This window comes from Pteropus medius, unplaced genomic scaffold, assembly GCF_902729225.1.
Source record: "Pteropus medius unplaced genomic scaffold, Ma_sr-lr_union100, whole genome shotgun sequence".
Classification (NCBI taxonomy): domain Eukaryota; kingdom Metazoa; phylum Chordata; class Mammalia; order Chiroptera; family Pteropodidae; genus Pteropus; species Pteropus medius.
The window spans coordinates 5,876,504-5,899,405 of NW_024351543.1; the positions used below are offsets into that span (position 1 = coordinate 5,876,504).

At 40.2% G+C, this 22,902-nt stretch overlaps 2 pseudogenes; both read right to left on the reverse strand.

The window, feature by feature from the left end:
* Nucleotides 1–231: 231 nt before the first annotated feature.
* Nucleotides 232–1,095, reverse strand: LOC120586674 (60S ribosomal protein L19-like; annotated as a pseudogene).
* Nucleotides 1,096–19,172: 18,077 nt separating this feature from the next.
* LOC120586626 (cyclin-dependent kinase 2-associated protein 1-like) lies at nucleotides 19,173–19,489 on the reverse strand (annotated as a pseudogene).
* Nucleotides 19,490–22,902: the final 3,413 nt, after the last annotated feature.

Consider the following 22,902-nt stretch of genomic DNA (forward strand, 5'->3'; position numbering starts at 1 on the left):
TCACTAAGTTTATTATTTTTTCCCTTGAGAGCAAAAGGTTTTTGACCATTAACAAGTAAACTGAAGTGTTTTTAGTTGTTGCTTATTTTATCTTTATCTTGTTACTTTATATTTTGTGTATGTTTTATAACATGCATAATATATTAGTCCATTGTTGCTGGTGGGGGTATGCCACCATACAGTCTGAAGACCACCACTACAGAAAAGAAAATTTCACATTTAGGTCAAAAGAACAGTTCTAGAATTGAGTACAATATTTATTATTGTTAATCATATTATCGTGACATTAATCACATTCATTGTGTCATTTTGTTGAATCATTGAGAGCACCTGTGATAGGAAGCTTTCATCAGCAACTCGGAGAAATAAAGTATTTATTAAATATTCATTCGTGTGTTTATTGACTTATACAGAGCAACATATTTATTTATTTAGGCGGAGGAAGGCTATTTTATTGAATGATTGATCTATGTAATCACCAAGGCCACTATGCACAGGTAAGACAGGTGGAACTTTGTTTCTTGGTCTCTTTTTCCGTGCTCAGTCTTGACGATTTCCTCCTTGGCCTGGAGCCACTCTCCACGGTGCTTGTGTGCTTCCTTGATCTTAGACCTGCAGGCCTCAGCCTGGTCAGCCAGAAGTTTCTTGCGAGCCTCATTTGCCTTCAACTTGTGGATGTGTTCCATGAGAATCCGCTTGTTCTTGAACACGTTGCCCTTCACTTTCAGGTACGGGCTGTGATGCATGAGGCTATCAATCTTAGATTCACCGTATCTTCTGAGCAGTCAGTGAAGAATTCTCTCCCTCCTCATCCAGGTTACCTTCTCAGGCATTCAAGGACTGGCAGTGCCCTGTCGCTTACCTATACCCCTATGCCTGCCCTTCCTGCGAGCCAAGGTGTTTTTCTGGCATTGAGCTTGGAAACGGACAGTCACAGACTCCTGGATGATGAGTCTATCTTTGATCAGCTTCCATATCTGCTGATGGGAATTCACATTAGCAATTTCATTGGTCTCTTGGGGGTCCAACCAGACTTTTTTTGCCACAACGTAGGACACTGGAGGTAAGCCTCTTCTGAAACCTGAGCATACTCATGAGCGACATATGATTTCAATGTATGCCTGTCCTGCCCTGTGTACAGATGCTAACTCCACACAATCCCCTCAATTAATTTCTGAACATTCTGTAAATTAGTAGTATAAAATTTCATATTATATTCATGGAACTATGATTTATGATAATCTACTTATCACAAGCTTGGCAGGCCAATTAATTTGAATAAATAAAGGAATTTCACATCATGAAATCCTCTTGATATTCAGTACATATCTATTCCTTTTGCAGCCAGCATGCTTTCACCTTGCTTCTGGTAACCATATCCACTTTCCCTCTAGAATACGATTCCTCTTTCACTCTTTATCTGTGTGCTCTACTCCACTCTAGAAGTAAAGCAATGATCTAGGGAAGCCAATCACTGCATTTTATTCCCCTGGACACAGTTCAGGAGTAGGCATCTGACAAGTCAGGACAATAGGGCCAATGAGATCCAATTCCAAGATTTTTGTTCTACCCATCAGGAAAACCAACCTTCCTTCCACTGGCTTGGGTACAAGATAATGTGAGTCTGAAGCTGCAGGGGGCACCTCCTGGGGCCTGAGATACTACCAGCTCTGCAGAGGCTGAGCCAAGAGGTGGAGCCCAATTTTATCATCAGAGCCTCAAACTGAGCTGGACCTGATTAGCCCCAGACTTTTTAGCTTTGTTTCCTGCTTGTTTTTGTTAAAGCATCTTAGATTGGGTATTTTGGTCACAATTGAAAAAAATTCCAACTGATCATCAAGCCAAAAATATAATTACAGAGTGTTTAAAACAATAAAATAGCATAAATAAATACAACAATCTTTTAAGCCTAATATTTGTAAGAGCTATGAAACATCAAAGCTGGGAAAAGGAAATTATTTTCTCAAACACTTGCAGAAAAACAGATGTTCTATCCACTGCACCAGGCTGCCTCCTCCATTTCCCAGCCTGCTAGAGACCTGGGGATGTGTATTATTTAAAGACACCTTTAATACAAGTGACTAAACTCAATTCATACTAGCTTAAGCCAAGAGGAAACTTATTGGCTAGTTAGAGTACGTGGAGTTGAAGGAAGAGCTACACAACTAAGGTCTCAAAGACTTGAATGAGATTATGGTAGGCCAAAAAAAAGTGTTCCCTCCATCCCCACCAAGATTTAATCACTTCCTAATCTCTGGAACCTACAAATGCTACTTCATATGTAAATGAGTGAACATGCTATTACATGACAAAGACGTGATTAAGTTAAGGATCTTGAGAGGAGGAGCTTATCCTGGATTAACCAGGTGAGCCCTAAACACATCCTTGAATAAGAAAGGCAGAAGGATAATAGACACAGAGGAGAAGAGACACACACTGAGAAAGCACATGAACTTGGAGGCAGAGATTGGAGTGCTGTGGCCGCAAGCCAAGGAGCAGCCGGGAATGCTGGCAGCCACCAGAAGCTGGAAGAGGCAAGGAACAGATCCTCCCCCAGAGCCTCCATAGGGAGCACTGTCCTACTGACACCTTGATTAGTCTTCCGACCTCCAGAACTGGGAGAGAAGAAATTCCTGTTATTGTAAGCCATTAATATATTTTAATTATACTAAATTTTACATTAATATTTTATGGAAGCCCCAGGAAATGACGAATATAGGACTCAATGCTGTAAGTTTTTGATTTCACTGTCTCTCTTTCATCAGACTCTCAGCTTATCCTGCAGCTTTAGGTTCTCTCTATGTCTGAGGAGATGGCTAGTACAAGTCCCCAAATTTGCATCCTGCTAGCTTTGGAACCCCAGCAAGAAGAGAGCGTTTATTTTCCCAAGATCCATATATCCATCCCAGGGAAGAATTCTGATTAGTCTTGTTTGTGTCATGTGCCCTCCCGCTCTGGCCAGAAAAAACATATTGCCAAAGTAAAAGTCCAGTGGTTGGCTGGGTCATATACCACCTTCCCCATAGCAGGCAGCACACTGCTTCACGAACAGCTTCACGAACCACACGATATTGAGAGAGGAGGTTTTTCCAAATAAGGAAGACTGGGCAAACTAAAACTGCAAGGAAGTTTGCCAGATTCCTGGGCTCTTTCCCACCTTGGGACACCAGAAGAATAGAATTGTCCCAGGGACATAGGACATTGGATAGGTAGGGGTTCCCCTGAGAAGACCCTGGGGATAGGGATTTTCATGGCCAAAGCCCAACACTGAAGAGAGCCTTTCCTCCCTCTCTGGCCTCTTCATTTCAACCTCTTAACCTCCCCTTCCCTCTTAGTTTCCCTCCCTCCAGTACCCTTCCTTTGTCTTTCTCTCTTCTCTCCCATCTCCTACACTTGGGAGAAGAAGCAGGATGCTAACGCACCAGCCTTGGGCTTTGCAGAAAGCAGGTAATGCTTTTTTTCTCCACTGAAAAGAAAATGCCTTCCCCTGCCTACTTTTGGTAGAACGCTCTGTTATCAGCATAATCACTGACATTTATCATAAAACCTCACTGACCGAGATTCTCTCAGGGACTGGCTGCTCCCCAGGAGTAAACCAGACTCTTTTGAGCAATGACAGTGCTTCTTTCAGATCCTCAGGTATTATGTTTAATGCGCCGGCAAAATCTAAAAATGGAAGTGAATAAATGCAGCTTGTTAAAGGAACTGACCTGCACACGAAGGTCACGCAGTAGAAGAATTTGGCTCATTAAGAATGTGTGAAAGTGGCAGAAAATGCTCATTTCTACTGGCTTTTCATGGTAAACATTAACCTGCTAATACCGCTGAGAGTGAGCCTACCAGAGATGCTGCTTGGAAGCCCCCTCCAGTTGGGTCTGTCCCCTTGACGGCTCCTCTTTGCCCTCATCAATTTTTAGTCACTTATGGCTACTTACTTTCCTTTTAAAAGTCCGGAATTCTGGTATGCCCTGGACAGAGAAAGCTGACTCTTTCAAGTTACTACCTTAAATAGCTGTAATGGATGTATGAGGGTGGGGGATGTAATATCTTTGCAAGGAATAGACTTATAATTTCTTTTTTCAATGTAAGGAATGGTGCTACTCCAATGTGAATGAAAATATATGGACCCAACTGACTGTGTATTGGGGGTCCCCAAGACCACTCACTCCCAGTTTCCATGATTCACTAGGATTCACGTGAGTGGTCACGTAGCTGTGCTCACAATGATAATTTATTACAGTGAGAGGATACAAAGCAAAATCAGCAAAGGGAAAAGGCACATGGGGCAAAGACCAGAGGAAACCAGGTACAAGCTTCCAAGAGTCCTCTCCTAGTGGATGCATTTAACTCCTCTAGCCACAAATTGAGACATGAGTGAAATGTTGTCTACCAGGGAAGCTCATTAGGGACTGTGTGCCCAGGGGTTTTACTAGGGACTGGTCATCTTGATAGTCTCTGTCCAGTGCATACCAGAATTCCGGACTTTTAAAAGGAAAGCAAGTGTTCAGCATAAGCCATACCGTTTGCACAGTTTAGGCACTATAAGCCACTCTCATCATTTCTGGGAATGGTGAGAATCCTGAAATTCAAGTTTCCTGATGCCAGTCATGGACCAACCTTGTATTAGGGTTTCTAAGGATGGTGGTCTCAGGCCTTATGTGTTAACTCTTTAATTCCTACAATTTACCAGTGGCCATAGCATTTCCTGCACTGAAGAAAACTTTGAGTGATAAAACAGAACTTAGTAAATATAAATTGGGAGATACACCATGAAGTCTCAAATGTTTGTCATGTCCCTAGGATGACATGTGTTTATCCTGCTATCCTGGCCCTTAATGATGGAACAAGGGATTTCTCCTGGAGTCAAAAGCTAAGATGTATGGTTGGACATAATTAAGACCAAGAGTCGCTGAGTCTGACGAATAAGGGGAGCTCTGTAGTAGAGGGGGGCGGGTGACAAACTGATCCAATCCACTGTCTTTGGAAGAATAAATGCTAGCTGACGAAAGGGAAAGTGGGTGACTAGAGTTCAGACTGAGTGAGAACAATGTTGAGTTATGGTTTCAGATCTCTTGAAGCCAGGTCTGCTCAATCTTGGAAGTCTATGGCCCACATGGAGATAATGCCTCCTGGCTCACATTTTAAATCCTTGCAATAAACACATTTTTTCACTAATAGGGGTATCTTTTCCAAGCAGCCTGAAAGAAGCTAGCTAACCACAGGGGTAAATATTCCCTTTACAAAGGAATTCAGCAACTAAAATGAGAATCGTTCTACTAGAAGACATCCAAAGAAACTTGAAAGAGTATAGTTTAGGCCAATAACAGGAAGTGGTACCTTACACTGCAAAAAGGAAGTTTCAGAACACATTCTACTCCTTTGAAAAAAAACCACAAGTAGGCTTAACGAAGTTTTGAAAATTATCTGCATGGCTTAATCATAAGGAGTTTCGGGAAAAGCTCAATATGTTGAAACTATTTCATCTCCTATGAGATGGATAGCAGGAAAGAGAGTGATGATCTCTTATAGCATAACTGGTGTCCTTGGCACATACAGCCTCAGTGCAGGATGAACACAGGATGGTCTGGAGCAAGGGTTCTCTTGATGAAGCAGCCAGAAGGGGCTGTGATGTTGAGAGTAATCCCTGAACCAGCCAAAGCATCCTGATGGGCTCAGTGGGAGGTAATATTCAACCCTTGTATCCCAATCAGGTTCAGAGACAGGAGTCTAGTATATTTATCAATTTGTCTGTAGATTAAATATATCACAAGAGTCACAATTTGGGGACTCTGCAAGGATGAGAGTAATTAGAAGTATACTCCATGGGCACTGCTTAACCCAGAATGTCCTTGTGAAAGGCCCCTCAGAACACGCAGTTAGTGTGGGGGAATGCATCATCTGAAATCTGGCTAAGCACTTCATAGACTCCCATTGACATGTCGTTGGCTGAGGCAGGGCCGTGATTACAAAGAATGGTTTCATTCCAACACCAACACCTTCTTAAGGAAAGGATAACCTCCCTTTATCTGGCATGTGACCTTTTAGTTGATCTTGAATTATTTGGGGCTGTTCAGAGATAGTGCTAAATGGCTCAAGAATACTTAGTCTGTGATGATAGTTCCCTAGTGAACTTCCTGCAGTAAAAGTGATAAGGGTTGTCTGAGACTATCTGCTTTTAGTATTAGGAACATTTCCATCTTTTGTTATTAAAAATAGGCTCTGGTTTTCTTTCTCTATAGGCAGAGAGGGAAATGAATAGCTTCCATAAGTACTCAGGGCATGCTTATGATTTTGAATAGAGTTGTGGTTAAAACTACAGGTTCTGGGGTATTAGAATCCTGCAACTTACTAGTTACCTAAGTTCTTTGCTTCTTTGTTTCTTCTGTAAAATGTGAATAATAACAACAACAACAATAACAACAGCAACAATAATAATATCACGCAGGACTTTTACGGGAATGAGATTGAGTAATGTATGTAAAACACCTAGCATAGTATCCAGCACAGAGTGAGCACTCAATTACTACTAGCTATTTATTTAACTATTTTATGTTTTCGTAGGTAGTGAATTCTGTATTTGATTGTTCCTAAAACTTCCAGTATCAGAATTCCAACACTGGAAGTGGTCAAGAGCAGAACATTTTGTAGACACTTAGCAAGGGGAGATTGACTGCAAAATGTAGTAGACCTTTGGCAGTTGTGGATTTCAGTTTTGCAGTTTCAGCTATTTTTATACAACCTCAAGGGGTCATGATATGGTATATTTTATTCATATATGTCTCACCTTAATCTGAAAAGGATATAAAAGTAGTCAGGATGTAGGAGGATCGTTTTGAATACCCACCCAGCCATGTCCTCCCCTGAGAACCGTACCACTCCTCCCCCAAAGAGATGGACCTCAGAGCAATTGGTATTGTGCCTGGTGACCCCACATCACAGCCAGCTGGATACCTGTCCCCAGGAGAGCCAATTTGGGGTGTGAGTCAACCCAATTTTGTCTCCTGGATTGTTCTTGTTTTCAGGACATAGGTGAAGAAGAAATTGAGGATCACATATCATGATAGGTACAATTTATTTTTTTTACAAATGGTTCAGGAAAAAAGGTGTATATATTAGAGAGAGCAAGCAAACATCACAGAGTTATAACAATTGGTAAATCTAATTAAAAGGTACACAAGTGTTTAATGTGCTATTCTTTCAATTTTTTCTTTGGTTTAAAATCTTAAAAGTTTTATGAGCAGAGGACCTGAACAGACACTTCTCCCTAGAGGACATACAAATGGCCAACAAATATATGAAAAGATGCTCAACATCACTAGCTATTAGGGAAATGCAAATCAAAACCACAATGAGATACCATCTCACACCCGTTAGAATAGCTATAATCAACAGGACAAGTAATAACAAATGCTAGAGAGGATGTGAAGAAAAAGGAACCCTCATACACTGCTGGTGGGACTGCAAATTGGTACAGCCACTATGGAAAACAGTATGGAGATTCCTCAAAAAACTAAGAATTGACCTACCATATGATCCAGCAATCCCTCTACTGGGTATTTACCCCAAAGACTTGAAAACCCATATCCGAAAAGATATTTGCACACCGATGTTCATAGCAGCATTATTCACAGTGGCTAGGACATGGAAGCAACTGAAGTGTCCTGCGAGAGATGATTGGCTAAAGAAGCTGTGATACATATATACAGCAGAATATTACTCAGCCACCAGAAGAGATGAAATACTGCCATTTGCGATAACGTGGATGGGACTCAAGATAATCATGCTAAGCAAAATAAGCCAGACAGAACAGGTTGAAAATCACATGATATCACTTATATGTGGGATATAAACCTAAAAGCAACAAATGAGCAGGACAAACAACACAAAGACTCATGGACATGGACTATAGATTAGTGGTTACCAGAGAGGAGAGGGGAGGGAGGAGATAGATGGGGTAAAGGGGGTCAAATATGTGGTGACAGAAAGAAATCTAACTATGGGTAGTAAACACACAGTATAAACACACACACATATATATATATATATATACCTTACTGTTAAAGTGTACAGCTGAAACTTATTGGATTTCATTAACCAATGTCACCATTAAAAAAATAATAATAAAACAAACAAATAAATTGTGAAAAAAATCTTAAAAGTTAGAAAGAGACTTTAATGAAAAATTGAAAGTCCTACTAAAAAGATTAAACAAAACAAAACAAAACTCCTTGAGTTAGAAATTAGCTCCAGAGCCTCTAGCCATCTCTCCTAAACTTTGAGCTGAGAAACTGCACGTTAACCTTGTGTGAAGGAGCTAAGCACACACAGAAGAGAAAGCTTTACTTCAGGGAGACACTAGAGAAGCAGAGGCGCAGAAACACGCAGAGAGTGGACAGCCCAGGAAATGAGGAGCGTAGGCTGGATTCCTGATCTCCTGGTTCTGGTTCCAGTGGCCTGGTTCTGGTGTAAGGACTGGCTTTTTTTTCTGCCTTATGGAGGACCATGAGATACCCTGGTGTTCTTCTATTAAATTCTTTTAAAAATAATTTTGCTGGTAATAGCTTGAGTTGTTCTGGTCCTTGTGAACAAGTGGACTTGGATCATACCCCCTGGCCAACCTGTGGTGACAGGTACACTGAGGCACGTATGGGACTCTTCTGAGTTGATGAGTGAAATGAGTAGCTCAGCTAGAGATTGTGTCTAGCAGACTGCTAGCAACTGCATCTCAATGGAGTGTGTAGGACATGAAATACAAGTATTAACAGGAAGCATGATAATCAGTTATACTTTACAGCTTTAAAGAAGGTAAATCATATGTGCAGTGGGAGCATATTCCTCAGGACATGAGGTGGGGTGGGGCTTGGGGGAAGAACATTCTTCCCTTTTCTGTGCTGAACTTGAGTCCTATCCATAGTCTCCTTCTATGGTGTAGTAGAGTCTGAGTTTGCTCACTGGGTTCATTGTTTTCTTTCTTTTCTTCTGGTTAAGTGTATTGGGGAGGATATGCTCTAACCCTGGGTCATCACCACCGATGCATGCCTGGAATCTCTAAAGACGTCCCCCCTACCCTCTGGCCCTATGGGGCTTCTGCTGGCCCACCTGCTCTTAGGGTCCAGATCTGCTGCCTGGGTGCACAGAGACTCTGAGGCAGCTTCTGGCCTCTTGGCCCACACCCTCTCAAGGGCCAGACCATTCAAGTGACCCCTGTCTCACTGGTGTGCAGTCTTACCACTCCCTGGGCTCAAATCACCCCAACAGATTCGGAGAGCTCTGTTTACCTTCCTCCCTAGCTTGTGTAAGGGCACAGGGTCATTTCAGGTCTCCTAGGTGACATTCTTTCTTCCCTCTGTGCAACCCTGGAATGGAGGACCAGATCTTAGACACCTCCTGGAATTCCTCTCTATCATTTGTGGCACATTTTCTTTTAAAACTTACGTGTTGTATTCTCACTAGACTAGCTGCATGGAAATAGTATATTTTATTGTTTTCTTTAATTACTAAATAGCCAGAACTAACAAAGAGAGACTTTCTATGTTGCTCTTTTAGAAACATGGGATTCACAATTTAATAATATATAAGCTGGCATGATTTTATGCCCTGAGTCATTTTGGGTATTAGCTTTTGATATCTAAAGATCAAGCTTTTTTGGATCTCAAAACTCTTTTTTCTTGCAAAGCTTATTTTGAAACCCAAAAGCTAAAACTGACTGCTTTGTTATTTGCATTTTGTTGTAACAAACCTACCCCAAGGCAATAACAATCAAGTCTAGGTCAAACCAGGAGATTGGTCAAGGGATATAAGAAAGTGTGAGATGGATAAGAATAGAACAAACACATCAGGTTATATTACTCACTCTATAAGCCAATATAGTGTTCATGAATTTGGGGGTTTAAATAGATCCCCAAGTTTCCCTTGCCAATGTCAAGGCTCTCCTCTCCTGACAGGCACAAGATTTTTCCTTGCCAAGATTCTACTATGTGGGAACGTCTCAGGGACCCCAAACATGCGTTGAATGGGGCAGCCTCAACAATCTCAACTAAGCTTGGGATAGGAGATAGCAAGCAGCCTCTAAGTCACTGAAACAGGTTTCATAGAAACCACACATAGCAAAGAGTATTCATTCCTAGGCAAGCTCCTTAAATCCTCAAATAAAGCCAATTTGTTTTTATTTACATACTCAAATACACTCAGTTATCAAATTTCTAGGCTATATTGGGGTTGGTAAGGGACATGTTGTATACTGCAAACAGTAAGACAAACTGTTGATAGCGTGATAGCAGTGGAAGAATCAAAAGTACAACAAAAACGAAGTATAAACATTTAAAACATCAATGCCATCCAGGGACTTTAGTGTAAAGATAACATGTCTTAAATTTCTCGTGTGTTCCTGTAACCAGTATTATAATTGATCAGTGTCTTAGAACTCAGTGAACATTCAGAGGAATTTAAACCAAGTATGAAAAGTGGAATTTATAATTTAATAATATGACTTAATAATAATAGTGTGACATGATTTTATGCCCTGAGTATTTTGGAGGTATTAATTTTTGATAACTAAAATCCAAGATTTTAGATCTCAACACTTTTTTTTCCCCCCAAAGACCATTATGGGCTAAATTGCTCCCCCAACACTCGTATGTAGAAGCCCTAATCCCCAGTACCTCAGAATGTAATTGTATTTGGAGGTAGGACCTGTGAAGAAGTGACTGAGTTAAAATGAGGCTATAAAGATGGCACTAATACAGACTGACTGGTATTCTTATAAGAAGAGATTAGGACACAGAGAGACTGAGTGATGTATCCATACAGAGAAAAGACCAAGTGAGGGCACAGTGACAAGAGGAGAGAGGCCACAGAAGAAACCCAAACTGCTAGCACCTTGATCTTAGACTTCCAGCCTCCAGAGACTGAGAAAATAAGCCATCCAGTCTGTGGTTTTCTGATATGGCAGCCCTAGCAAACAAATACAAAGACTGTTCTGAAACCCAAATACTAAGAACCATCATCTTCGTTATCTTCATTCTGAAAAAAAAAAAAAAAAAAAGCCCAGCTGAGGCTTTATAATTTAGTTTTAGAGCAGTCTAGTGGTTTTTCCAAGGTCTCCAGGAAGACAGAGAATTAACCCCAGTGTTCTCCCCTCTGCGCATGCAGCTTGGGGTAGCAGAAAAGGCATAAGGCTTCAGGTTCAAATCTAGGCCCTGCCGCTTAGAAGATGGGCTACAGTTTACAATCTCCTTCACTTCTATGAGCCTCGGTTTGCTCCTTTATAAAACACAGATGAGTTGTGCAAATTACATGAGATGACATTTGAGTTGCATATGTCAAATACCTACCTAGCACAGGCCTGGCACATAATAGGCAGGTCACAAATATAGTTCTATTATTATTTCTATTTGCTTTATCATGACCTTAAACCATCAGTAAAAGAATAAACTGTGTTTGGTATTCTCTGTTAAAGAAGGGGGGAAATATATTATTTTTAAAATAGATATTTAGCATTACGTGATAAACCTCAAACATCTTGGGGGTTAAGGGGTTGAGTATTAGGTATTCAGGATGCTGAATTATCCAGAACTATTCTCCAAAGAATTCAGTGTAAACCTTTTGTGTTCCCTGAAATGTTTTCAATTCCTATTCTCTATTTTTAGTTGTCTACTCCAAGGACCCCAGTATGCCTCATGGCTTCTCAGAATCCTTCAGAATTTTTGAAAAATGTATTTTATTTTTTTCTGATTTTCTGAAATGTCTATAATGATGTGTATTAATTTTAAAACAAGGGAAAAAAATAATAAAATCTACCAAGAGGTTAGGTAAGAGAAGTACACAATGAATTCAGTCATTTTGTCATTGCCGAACCTCAACGGAAGGCGTTTAAGTGAGCGATAGTGACAGATGCCAGAGTACATGCATGGGTGGAGGGGTGACTGAAAGTGAGGAAGTAAAGATGCATGCAGATGAAAGTGTGAAAATGGAGCTGGATTTGGGGAAACCTTTTTTCAGATGGGAGACTACTTAGATGTATTTATAGGTGGGGAGGAAGTAGCTCTTGGAGAAGGAAAGATTACAAAAATACAAACAGGAGAGCAAGGCCTGTTCCTGTCAGTGTCACTCCAGGAAAAGTTCTTCACCCTGTCGATGACAATTGGTTCTGGTTTCCACACTTTTAAGCCAAACTCATAGTCTTCTCTTGGAGATACCAGCCCCAGCTAGCTGTCCCTCTGTCCTCAGAGATCTGAGTTCCAGTTTGGTGGGTCCCTCGTCTGAGCTCCTGGAGATACCAACACTGACAAGCAGCCTCCAAGTCTGGGCTGCAGCTCAGCAGGTCTCCTCTAAGCTCCTATATTCTAATAACCCAACCTCTTCCCTTTTCTTCATCCCTAGGGATGGTAGTTGCTTCCTGCAATTCTATGTTACCTAGTGCTCCCCTTTTACCTTTTAGTCCCCAATACCTCCTTAATTAATTTCTTTAGTTAAATTCTTTCTGTAAAAAATAACTGGTGTGGTTTTTGTTTTCTTGACTGAATCCTTACTATAGAGTCACTTTATTAGTTTGCTGTAGCAAATTACCCCCAAATTGGGTGGTTTAAATAACAAAAATTTGTTTCATAGTTCTTCAGGAGGCTAGAAGTCTGAAATCAAGATGTTGGCAGGGTTGGTTCCTTCTGAGGGCCGTATTTACCTCATGTCTCTTCGTACAGTCTTCCTTCTATGTGTATCTGTCTCCAAATGTCCCCCTTTTATAAGGACACCAGTCGTATTGGATTAGAGCTCACCCTAATGACCTCACTTTAACTTGGTACCTCTCTAAAGATCCTCTCTCCAAATAAGGTTGCATTCTGAGGTACTGGGGGTTATGACTTTGACGTACAAACATTGCAGGGAGTGGGGAGGACACAATTCAATCTGTAACAGCTGCCTTCAGCATGATGAACGGCAATGGGAGAAAACTGAGTGTTTAAGTTTTGATTAGCTCCATGTCCTTGGGCAAGTAGCTTAATCTCTCAAAGCCTCAATTTTTATCCTCTATGAAATGTATATAATAATTTCTACTTCAACGATTTAAATTAGATAATATTTTAAAAACCTCAATTCTACTCTCTTTTCTTTTTCTTTCTTTTTTTTTTCTTGGTATTTTTCTAGGAGAAGATAAATGTGTTGCTCCTTCTTCCTCTTCTCACTCTATTATTCTTACCTAGTTTACATGGAGAGATGGCGTTTGGTTGCTCACGACTGACTCTGAGACTTGACTGACAAAGGCTGTACTGACCACTATAAATTCATTCTCCACTAATAGCTCTCTGCAAACCGTCATTCTTACTCAAGTGGTGTCACTAGGGCTTCCACCCAGCCTCCCTTTGCTCTGTAACTCATTTCTCTGCTTCTTTTGGCATGATCTGGGTGTGCCTCTGTTAGAGACCCCACTTTCCCAAACAAGCCTTGGCCAAGTTCCTTGCTGCTAACCACTCCCCTGCCTCTCAGGGGAGAGTGCTTTTCCACAAACGACTTTGTTTAAAAATTCTTGTTCCTGGAAGCTAACAAGCTGTGAGTTGCTTTAAATGTAATGGTTACCTATGAACAGCACAGCTAAACATAGTCATGCAAAATGTAGTATTTTGAAACAGAAGAGTGTTGTTTAAACGAGATTTTGAATAGTTTTTTTTCCCCATGTAGTGATACATTGAGAGACCTCAGTGAAGCCTATATTATATAATATTTTGAAAAGAAATGAAATTTTTAGAGTGGTGTGATGATTAATGTTATGTATCAACTTGACTGGGCCCTGGAGTGCCCAGATATTTGGTCAAACATTATTCTGGATGTTTCTGTAAGGGTACTATCGGCATCGAGTATGTAGAGTTTAGAAATGCTGCTAAATGAACATCCTGCAATATACAGGACAGCCCCCCACAACAAAGACTATCCAGCCTAAAATGTCAGTAATGCCCTGCTCTAGACACTTTGACTTACTGACCTCATTCCTGCCCATGGCATCAACTACTTTCCTTAATTCCAGCCCAGAAAAACCTCCCGAGCTCTGCCTTACACAACCAGTGGCTTAACAGAGACTTTTACTTGGAGATCTCAAAGGCTCCTCAAAACATGTCAAAAGCCCATCTTCATTCTCAATCGTTCAACAAATGTAAATAAGCACTTATTATGTGATAGGCACTATACTGGTGATGAAAATATAGGAGTAAAGAAGACAGAATCTCTGCTATCTTAAAAATTCTGATTTGGTGGAGGGTCCAAGCAGTCAAACAGGCAATTATAATATTGAATAGGAAGTGGTCAGTAGTCCAACAGAAGACTAGGTTTTATAATTTGTGACCAGAAATATGCCATAGGAACTTAATTCTTATTTATAGCAATAAGCCTATAGTAAAATCGTAAGGTAAAAAAATAATTATATGTCGTTTCAATTAAAGTCAAAGTTTCAAAGAACCTATTGGTGACGTTAAGTGAGGACTTACTGTACATGTGTATAGTTGTCATACTGTGGTTCCACAGCCACGCTGAAATTTTCTCCAGGACTAGTAGGATGTGCTCTGAGGGAAAACAGATGTAAAGCGGGGGAAATATGGCTCATTTCCATAAAATAAAAGTTTCTACCAAAAGGGCAGAAGAAATTCATAAATAATTGCTAATTAGAGGTAAGCAACAACCTGGCTGGTTCGGTCAGCCATCAGGGCATTAGTGGATAGTGCCAGCCTAAAAGTATAGTGTCAGGGTGAGCCCTCCTCCATGTCACCTGTCAAAATTTCTTCTCCAGTCGGCCAAGGTCATTGATCTCACTGGACCCCTAAGAGATCCCACCTCAGTCCTCTGAGCCTCCCCCTGTAGCTGCCTTCCCTGTAGCCCTTCTGCTCCCTACACCTAGGGAGGTTGGCTTTCCACTCCTCAGAATCCTGTCACGTGGGACTCCAATTAGAAGTCCATCAAATTTCAGAGCTAGAGGGAGCTTACAGAGCATAATATCCCACTTCTTCATTTTACAGCTGAGGAAACACAATTTACAGCTGAGAGCTGTTGGAGGAAGCCATTATCTGCTATTTAGGCTGAGTAACAGAGAAAGCCTGGCTGCAGCAAGAGGGGCCATGAAGCAGAGAGATGCTCAGAAAGATGCAGGGCTGAAAGACTGTGAAAGAGGAGTCCCAGGTTGCCTGGTTTCAACTGCTCTTGAGGTTTGCCTGCATTCCTGTCTTTATGCTCCATGAGATTCTCCTGGATCCTAATTGCAATTTCCCTTTACTGCTTATGGTATCTAAAGTCAGTGTCTGTTATATGTGTGCCTGTTACTTCACACACATAATAGATCATAATTCAAGCATGTAAAGTCATGGTTTTGGAGAAGAGCTCTACAGACAGCCTGAATCCCCAGAAAGAGAAACAAGTGGGTCCTAGAGCAAATTAAGCATTGCTGGAACCAAAAAAAAAAAAGAAAGAAAGAAAGGAAGACAAAACTGAAGCTGTCTACTTTGGGTACATCATGAGAAAACAGGGTTCTTTGGAAAAGATAGTAATGCTGGGAAAAATAGAAGGCAGCAGGAAAAGAAGATCAAATTGACTCCTCATATTGACTCAAGCCATAGGCGTGAGTCTACAGGAGCAGAGCAGGGCCATTGAGAACAGGACATTGTAGACATCACTCATTCAGAGTCACCAGGAGTTGGAGCCAACTCAGCGACATGTAACACACACAAAGCCACCTGTAATAGAAAGGGTGACTCTCCAGCTGAAACTATAAGTATTGGTGTATTAGTTTCTCATGGCTGCTATAAGAAAATACTACAAACCTTGAGGCTTAAAATAACAGAAATTTATTTTCTCACTGTTCTGGAGGTCAGAAATCCAAAATCAGTATCACTGAGCCAAAATCAAGACGTCAACAAAATCAGTGCTCCTTCCAGAGGCTCTAGGATAATGTTTCTTGCCTCTTTTCTCTTCTAGGGGCTGCCATCATTCCTTGGCTTGTAGTCACTGCAATCTCTGCCTTTGAATTCATGTTGCATTCTCATCAAATCTCCTTACTCTTATAAGGACACTTGTGATTATATTTCAGGCTTACCCACATAATCTAGGATAATAGCCCATCTCAAGGTATTTAATGCAAACACCCCTTTTGCCATATAAGGTAACAGTCACAGTTTCCAGGGTTTAGAATGTGAATATCTTTCAAGGGGTCATTATTCAGCCTATCACATTTAGGATATTTGAAAAATGAAATGCCGGTTTAAAAGGATGTTAGCTGGCAATGGAGTAGTAGAGAAAGGTAGAGCCAATGAGTGTTTTCAGCACCAGTTTGAATAAAAGGCATCTAGACACCAAGAACATAAGATCTGGCCCTCAAGGTTGGCATATCATCCTGGAGGAGATAGATGCATCATGTTGTTGTGGTCCAGGCATTAGCTATTATGATCAATTGGCTAGCATCACTTGCATTGGATGCATTGGATGCTAGCTGAGTGATCATAAGGAATTTCCTGATTTGGCTGCTTATGTAGATTAATATACAGTGACCAAATAAGCTGATTTGTACACCAAAGTATTTGCTTTGTTGGATCATTACATTTCTCATTTTAAATGTAAAAATCAGAATTCTGTTTTATTGTTCATTAGTTTCTACGAGTTTGAGTAACATGCATCAGGCTCTGAAATGAGGTTTGTCCATTTTACAAGCTCAGAAATATAATTTGCCAACACACTAATAGTGAATCTATCCAGGAATGGGGCAGTCAACCTGAGTTGTAATCTCTTGGTCCTAATTTCAAAGTCTTAAGGAACAAGTACAATTAGTCTAACCTGACTCAATTTCCTATCCTGGAACAACCAACTGTGGCCAGGGAAGGCGACCTCTTTGAATGTACTGCTCTTGTTTTATATTCATTTGGGTGGGATAGATCAGTCTCCTCAAAAGTTGGAGAATATGGCAAACAGAGGACACAATGGTCCACGTACTATAACTCCCTGAAGGCATTCTATTTCCAAATGTCCCTGTGCTGTCTGCTAAGTCATCATGATTATGTATTTATGTGTATTTTCAGGGTTCATCGTAAAACTACAGTTTCTTCTTCCTTCAATGTATTCTTCTCACTTCTACCAAATTAATCCCTATAAAATACCTTTTGATTTATAATCCGTGAAGACTACTATTCATATACCATCTCTATTTTTCACCTTACCTACGTATCTCCTGTATTTTAGCACTTAATATTTTTAAATCAACTCATTCTATAATTAAATACTTTAATTTAAAAAATAAACTTTCTACCATAAATAAAAAACTAATATCACTTTCCTTAAATAGAAGATAATTATACAAATAAATAATGCAGGATGTAAGAATGTGGTTTCTAACCACGAGTTTGACTGCAGCTCCAATGAAATATACAATGTACAATGTACAATATATGATGCACAATATATAATAGGTACATTACCAAAGTTAGTGTAAAATGGACTACTCACATTCAAGTTTACAAAGGAAATTGTGGAGAACTGGTTCCATAGGGTTGTACTCTTAGCCAGATCAATGATATTTAAAATGAGTCAGAATTTGGGAGGAGAGGAGAATTTGTAGAGGATCTCTTAGGAAGGATCTGGTGCTATGCCAGAGACCCAAGGGAGGAGTGCAGCCTTCTCCTCAGATCTAGTGCGACGAGTTTCCTTGGGGCCACATGGAGAGCTAAGGAAGGTGTTCCCTGCAATTAGGGGATATAGAGAAAAGGCAACAGACTCCCACCTTAGGAAGAGTGGAAGTGGCTGTTTAGGATTAGGATGCACACCCAGAGTTTTGGGGACAATAGAAGTGTGACTGTTTCCTGTGGATGAGATGTGGGCCTCTTGGGTGAAGGGGAACTGGAGCGTGGTCAGATACCTTGGGTTCTTCTAATTGAGTGGCCTGGTGCAACTCTAGCAAGAAGCTACTGGGGAATGCTGACTTCTTAGGGGCTGTGAAAGGAGTCACCAGTGACCACTCAGACTGGAAATGGTTGAGTCAAGTGCCTTGCCACAAAGAGTGATAGAAATCTCATGAAAGTGCCCAGGCAAGGAGTCAAGTTTGACCTTCTTGGCCCACAGGGCTCTCAGCCACTAGGCAGGAAATACTGCTCTCGCACCTTTACTTCTCCTTCCTCGGAGACCTCTCCTTTTCTAACCCTGGAAATAAGTAAAAGAGCTGCTAACAAGTGAAGCAGGAAGTGAGTGGAAAGAGCAGAAGCCAACCACACTCCCTTTCTAGAGGGCACGTTTCTACCTATTGTGCTTGATGTAATTTTTCCTAGTAACATTAAAACAAATACTTAATTATAAAGAAAAAAGTTTAGTGGTATGCCTCCCAAGATCATCTTGCATACCACACTCTGCCAAAAATCTTACCTAGCAGACTCCATCTCTCGCTGGAACCAGCTGGGCCCATCTATGCGGGGCAAAGTCCCTCTTTACTATTCACCATTCTTGTCATGCTCTCTGGGCTCCAATCCTCTAGTGATTCAAATCTGCTCTTTCTTCAAAATTCCTCTGTTTATTTTTCCAGACGTTTTGATCAACTTACAGTAAACGCAGAAATCTCTATATAGTCTTAGAACAAAAATTGTTATTTGATTGGTTTCTTTTTCTTCTGTATTTATAACTTGCACATTTTTAAATTGTCTTCAATGCACTAATAGTCATGAAAATACTTAAGCAAAAAAGAAGTTACATTATGCAAAATCTATAATGTATGGCAAACAAGGACTGGCTACTATGTAAAGTGTGCTATCAATATTCATTAAAAACAAAATCCTTAGAGTTGTGCTGGTTTATGAAAAGGAAAAAGGAACAATCTGGATTACATAAATGCACTCAGCAGAAAAGATTATAGCAAGATAGTGACATCTTTGCAGCCAGCTACAGTTTGCTGTAAGTTAGATAACTTTTATGCGCATCTTTGTAATCAATGCTTTAAAAAAAAAAAAAAAACCCCTGAAGAGTTCCTAATTACTTAAAATGCAAATCATAACCAAATGCAAAATCCTTTCTGTAGGATCAGAGCCTGATGAAAAGGATGAGAGGGAAAGGCAGAAGACAAACCAAAGTGTTATCATTTTGAAAACATGTTTCATCTAAACAGAGGAGAGGAATTATAACTTTTCATCTTGTAAAAAAATGGAAAACCTTTCAAAGCTAACAGGTGGCTAGGATCTGGTGTTCTGTTCTGTTTCAGCCAAGTGCTCCCTAATTAGTCCTCTAGCATGAAGGATACTTCAGCAGAGGTGTATCTGATCACCTTCTCCAACCCCTCTGTGATGATCAGCAGCTCAGCATGTTTGCTTTGAGGCACCTGGCTGTTCCCAGTTCTCTGGGTGTAGTCTAGTGATGGTGGTCCGTAGTCACTCAGCAGCTGGCAGTACTGTGAGGATATTGCCATGAAAGTAAAAGGCCAGTCGATGCTTACAGCCTTGTTGAGGGAGGCCATGAGCATGTGTGCAGTCAGATTTAGTTTGTAAGACATGCCTCCCCTCCCCACGATTAGTGGCAGACAGCACCTGGGTGCAGCCAGGGGCAGGCCCTTGAGTGTGACAGTGGTGAGACTGGGCTGGCAGGCAAATGGCAGTGGTGACTTAGTGGCAGCTTAGCCGTGGCATTTGTGCTCTGGTTTGTGTACCCAACTGTGTACTCACCAAGCTCCCGAATACTTATTTTTCCATTTTATTTTTTGTTTTCTGCTTTCTCTCTCTCTTTTTCATTCCTTGTGTTGTTTGTTTGTTTCTTGTCTTTTGGGGGGTTACTTGGACTTTTTTAGAATTCCATTTTGATTTATCTGTAGTTTTTTTGAGTGTAACTCTGCATAGCTTGTTTAGTAGTTGCTGTAAGTATTATATTATATATACCCAAGTTGTCAATCTTTCAGTATCAACATTTTACCCATTTGAGTAATGTTAGAGAAACCTTACCTCGCTTTATGTCCCTTTACTCTCCCCCATTTATAAAAGAATTGTCTTAAATATTTTACAATTAGAACCACATTACACAGTGTAATTTTTAATTGTCAAACATAATTTTGAAAACTCAAGAGAAGAAATTATATTGTATTTACCCATATTTTTGTTTACTGTGTTCCAAGGTTCTTCCTTTTATTGTATTCTTTCTGTTTAGAGAACTTCCTTTAGCCATTCTTTCAGTGTGAGTCTACTAGGCACAAATTCTCTTAGATTTCTTTTACCTGAGACTGTTTAATTTTCCTTTCATTCTTGAAGGATATTTTCACGGGATGTAGGAGTCTGGGTCAAAAGTTCTTTCCATTCAGCACTTTAAAAATATTGTGCCACTTCCATTTGGCCTTTATGATTTTTTGATGAGAAATTTGTAGTCACACAAATTGTTTTTCCACTATAGGTAAGGTGTCATTTTTTTCTGCTTTCAAGGATTTTTCTTTATCTTTAGTTTTCAGAAGGTTAATTATAATGTTTCTTGGTATGGGTTTCTTTGGGTTTATTCTGCTTGGGGTTTGCTCAGTTTCCTGAACCTGGAGATATATGTCTCCTGCCCAATTTAGGAAGTTTTCAGTTATTATTTCTTTGAAGAAATTTTTAGGTCCGTCTCTTTCTCCTCTTCTAGGACTCTGATGACACAAATGTTAGATCTTTTGTTATGATCCCATAAGTCTGACATACTGTTCATTTTCCGGTCTATTTTTTCTCTGTTGCTCAGATTGGGTACTATCGTTCTATCTTTTATTTCACTGCTTCTTTCTTTTGTCTTCTCCAATCTGGTGTTGAACCATCGACTGAGATTTTTATTTTTGTTTTGTATAAACTTTCCATTTGATTCTCCTTTATGTCATTTATTTCTTTGTTGAGACGTTCTAGTTTTCACTTGTTTTAAACGTGTTTGTAATTGCTCATTGAAGCATTTTTATCATGGCTGCTTTAAAATTTTTGCCAGATAATTCTAACATCTTTGTTATCTCATTTTGGCATCTATTGATTATCTTTTTTTCCCTCAGTTTGAGATATTCCTGGTTCTTATATGATGAATGATTTTTTAATTGATACTTGGACATTTGATTCCCAAGGCGGGAAGCCTCTTGTTACTGTAGAACTGGATTGAGAGTTCCGATTCTCCATGGTGGAGGTGGCCTGGTTTTCAAGTATGGTGGCGAAAGTCCTGACTCTTCAGAAGGCCTCCCCTGATACCAGCCCAGGAGGGAGATTGAGGAATGAGTCATTGCTGCTGGATGGGGATGAAAGTTCAGTCTCCCCACACAGTCTCTATTGACACTGTTGCACTGCCCCAGGAAGGTATTGGGGCATCTCATTACAGGTGTACAATGGTGGCAGTCTAAGCTCCCCTCTGTGACATTGCTGGTGTGGAAAAGGCTGAAGCATGGTTTTTACTTTCTGTCTTGCTATGATGCCTATTTTCTGGTCCTTCAGCTAAAGAGAGGAGGCTTTTGTTGAGGGTTTCTTTTGTCTGTATCTGTTGGCATTTTGAGTTGCACACTCTTCAGTTCCAGTTCTGGAATCCATGAGGCCAAAAGAACCCAGGGAATTTATCACCATGCCTTCCTTGGGTTCCGAAGTTCTGTTTTCTCTCCATGTTTCAGAGTCTTCTTGTGTTTGTTTTATATTTTATGTCCAAGGTTTTCGGTTGTGCTTAGTGAGAGCTATAGGGAAAGTATGTCTTCTCTATCCTCCTAGAAGCAGAAGTCAGTGTGTCTCTTTTAAGTCTTAATAAACACTTGGTGATTTGACTCTGGTACATCGTTTCCTCCCTTCCCATTCCTACCCTTCACACAAATACCAAAGAATAAAAGCATCAAATTAGTAATGTATTTTTAATTAATTAATTAATAATGTAAATGTGTTTAATTAATCAAAAGGTGAGTTGATTTTTAAAAAACAAATTAATAAAATAAAGATATAATTTAAGACATACTTCTACCTAGGTATTTAGATATTTTTATGCAGATAGGTCCATGAAAATTAACAGATTTAAAAATTATATATATATATGTATATTGTATATATGAACTGGGTATCTTCCAGAGGCCCTCAGAGCTGAAAGCTTGGGGATAGAAGCTGATAGTGACCCTGGACACCAAACCCTGGGCAGAGTCAGGAGTAGTAATGTTTCCTATTCTGCACACAAGTAGCGAACCAGGGCACTTTGAGTTGTGGCTTCCTAATACATACATTCTCATCCATCTGTCTCTAGGACCGATATAGCAGGATAGTCAGACAGACAGATTGACAGACAGACAGACACACTGTGACAAACTAGGTTAGTAGAAAAGTGACTGAAATGGTCTGAAGATAGGAAAAAGACTATGTGAACAATTAATTAGGAGGTATTGTGTGGGATAAAACTAGCAATTGTTGATCACCCACTATGTATCAGATACTCTATAAACATTATTTCATTTAATTCTTAAAGGTTGGTATTCTTACTCTGTTTTAAATAAATAAACTGAGGCCTAGTGAATTTCAATAACTTGCCTAAGATCACATATAATAATCACAGAGCTTAAATTCAACCCCCAATTTGTCAGATTTGAAAATCTTCTGCGTTGCTGCCTGTCTTTCAGGAAGAAGGTGGGGTTTGGGGAAAACTAGAGTTAGGAGATCAGGTAAAAGAGATGCTTGGTAAACGCATGAGGTGGCCACAGAAGATTGATAGATGTGACTGGAATTCAGTGTCTTCCTCAATGTCATCTATTCTCACAATCGTGCTGTGTGTTTTCCTAGAATCTGTAGCCGGCTCTTCCCAGGATGAACTTTTATTTCAAGGGAAAAGCCTGGGCTGGGTTCTGCTTTACTTTCAGATCTGAGGGGAGATGGCCAAGTCTCCTCTTCCTGAGTGTACATGACTAAGAGAGATGGGAGGGGGCCCACAGCACAGGGACCCATTGCCAAGAACATCTCA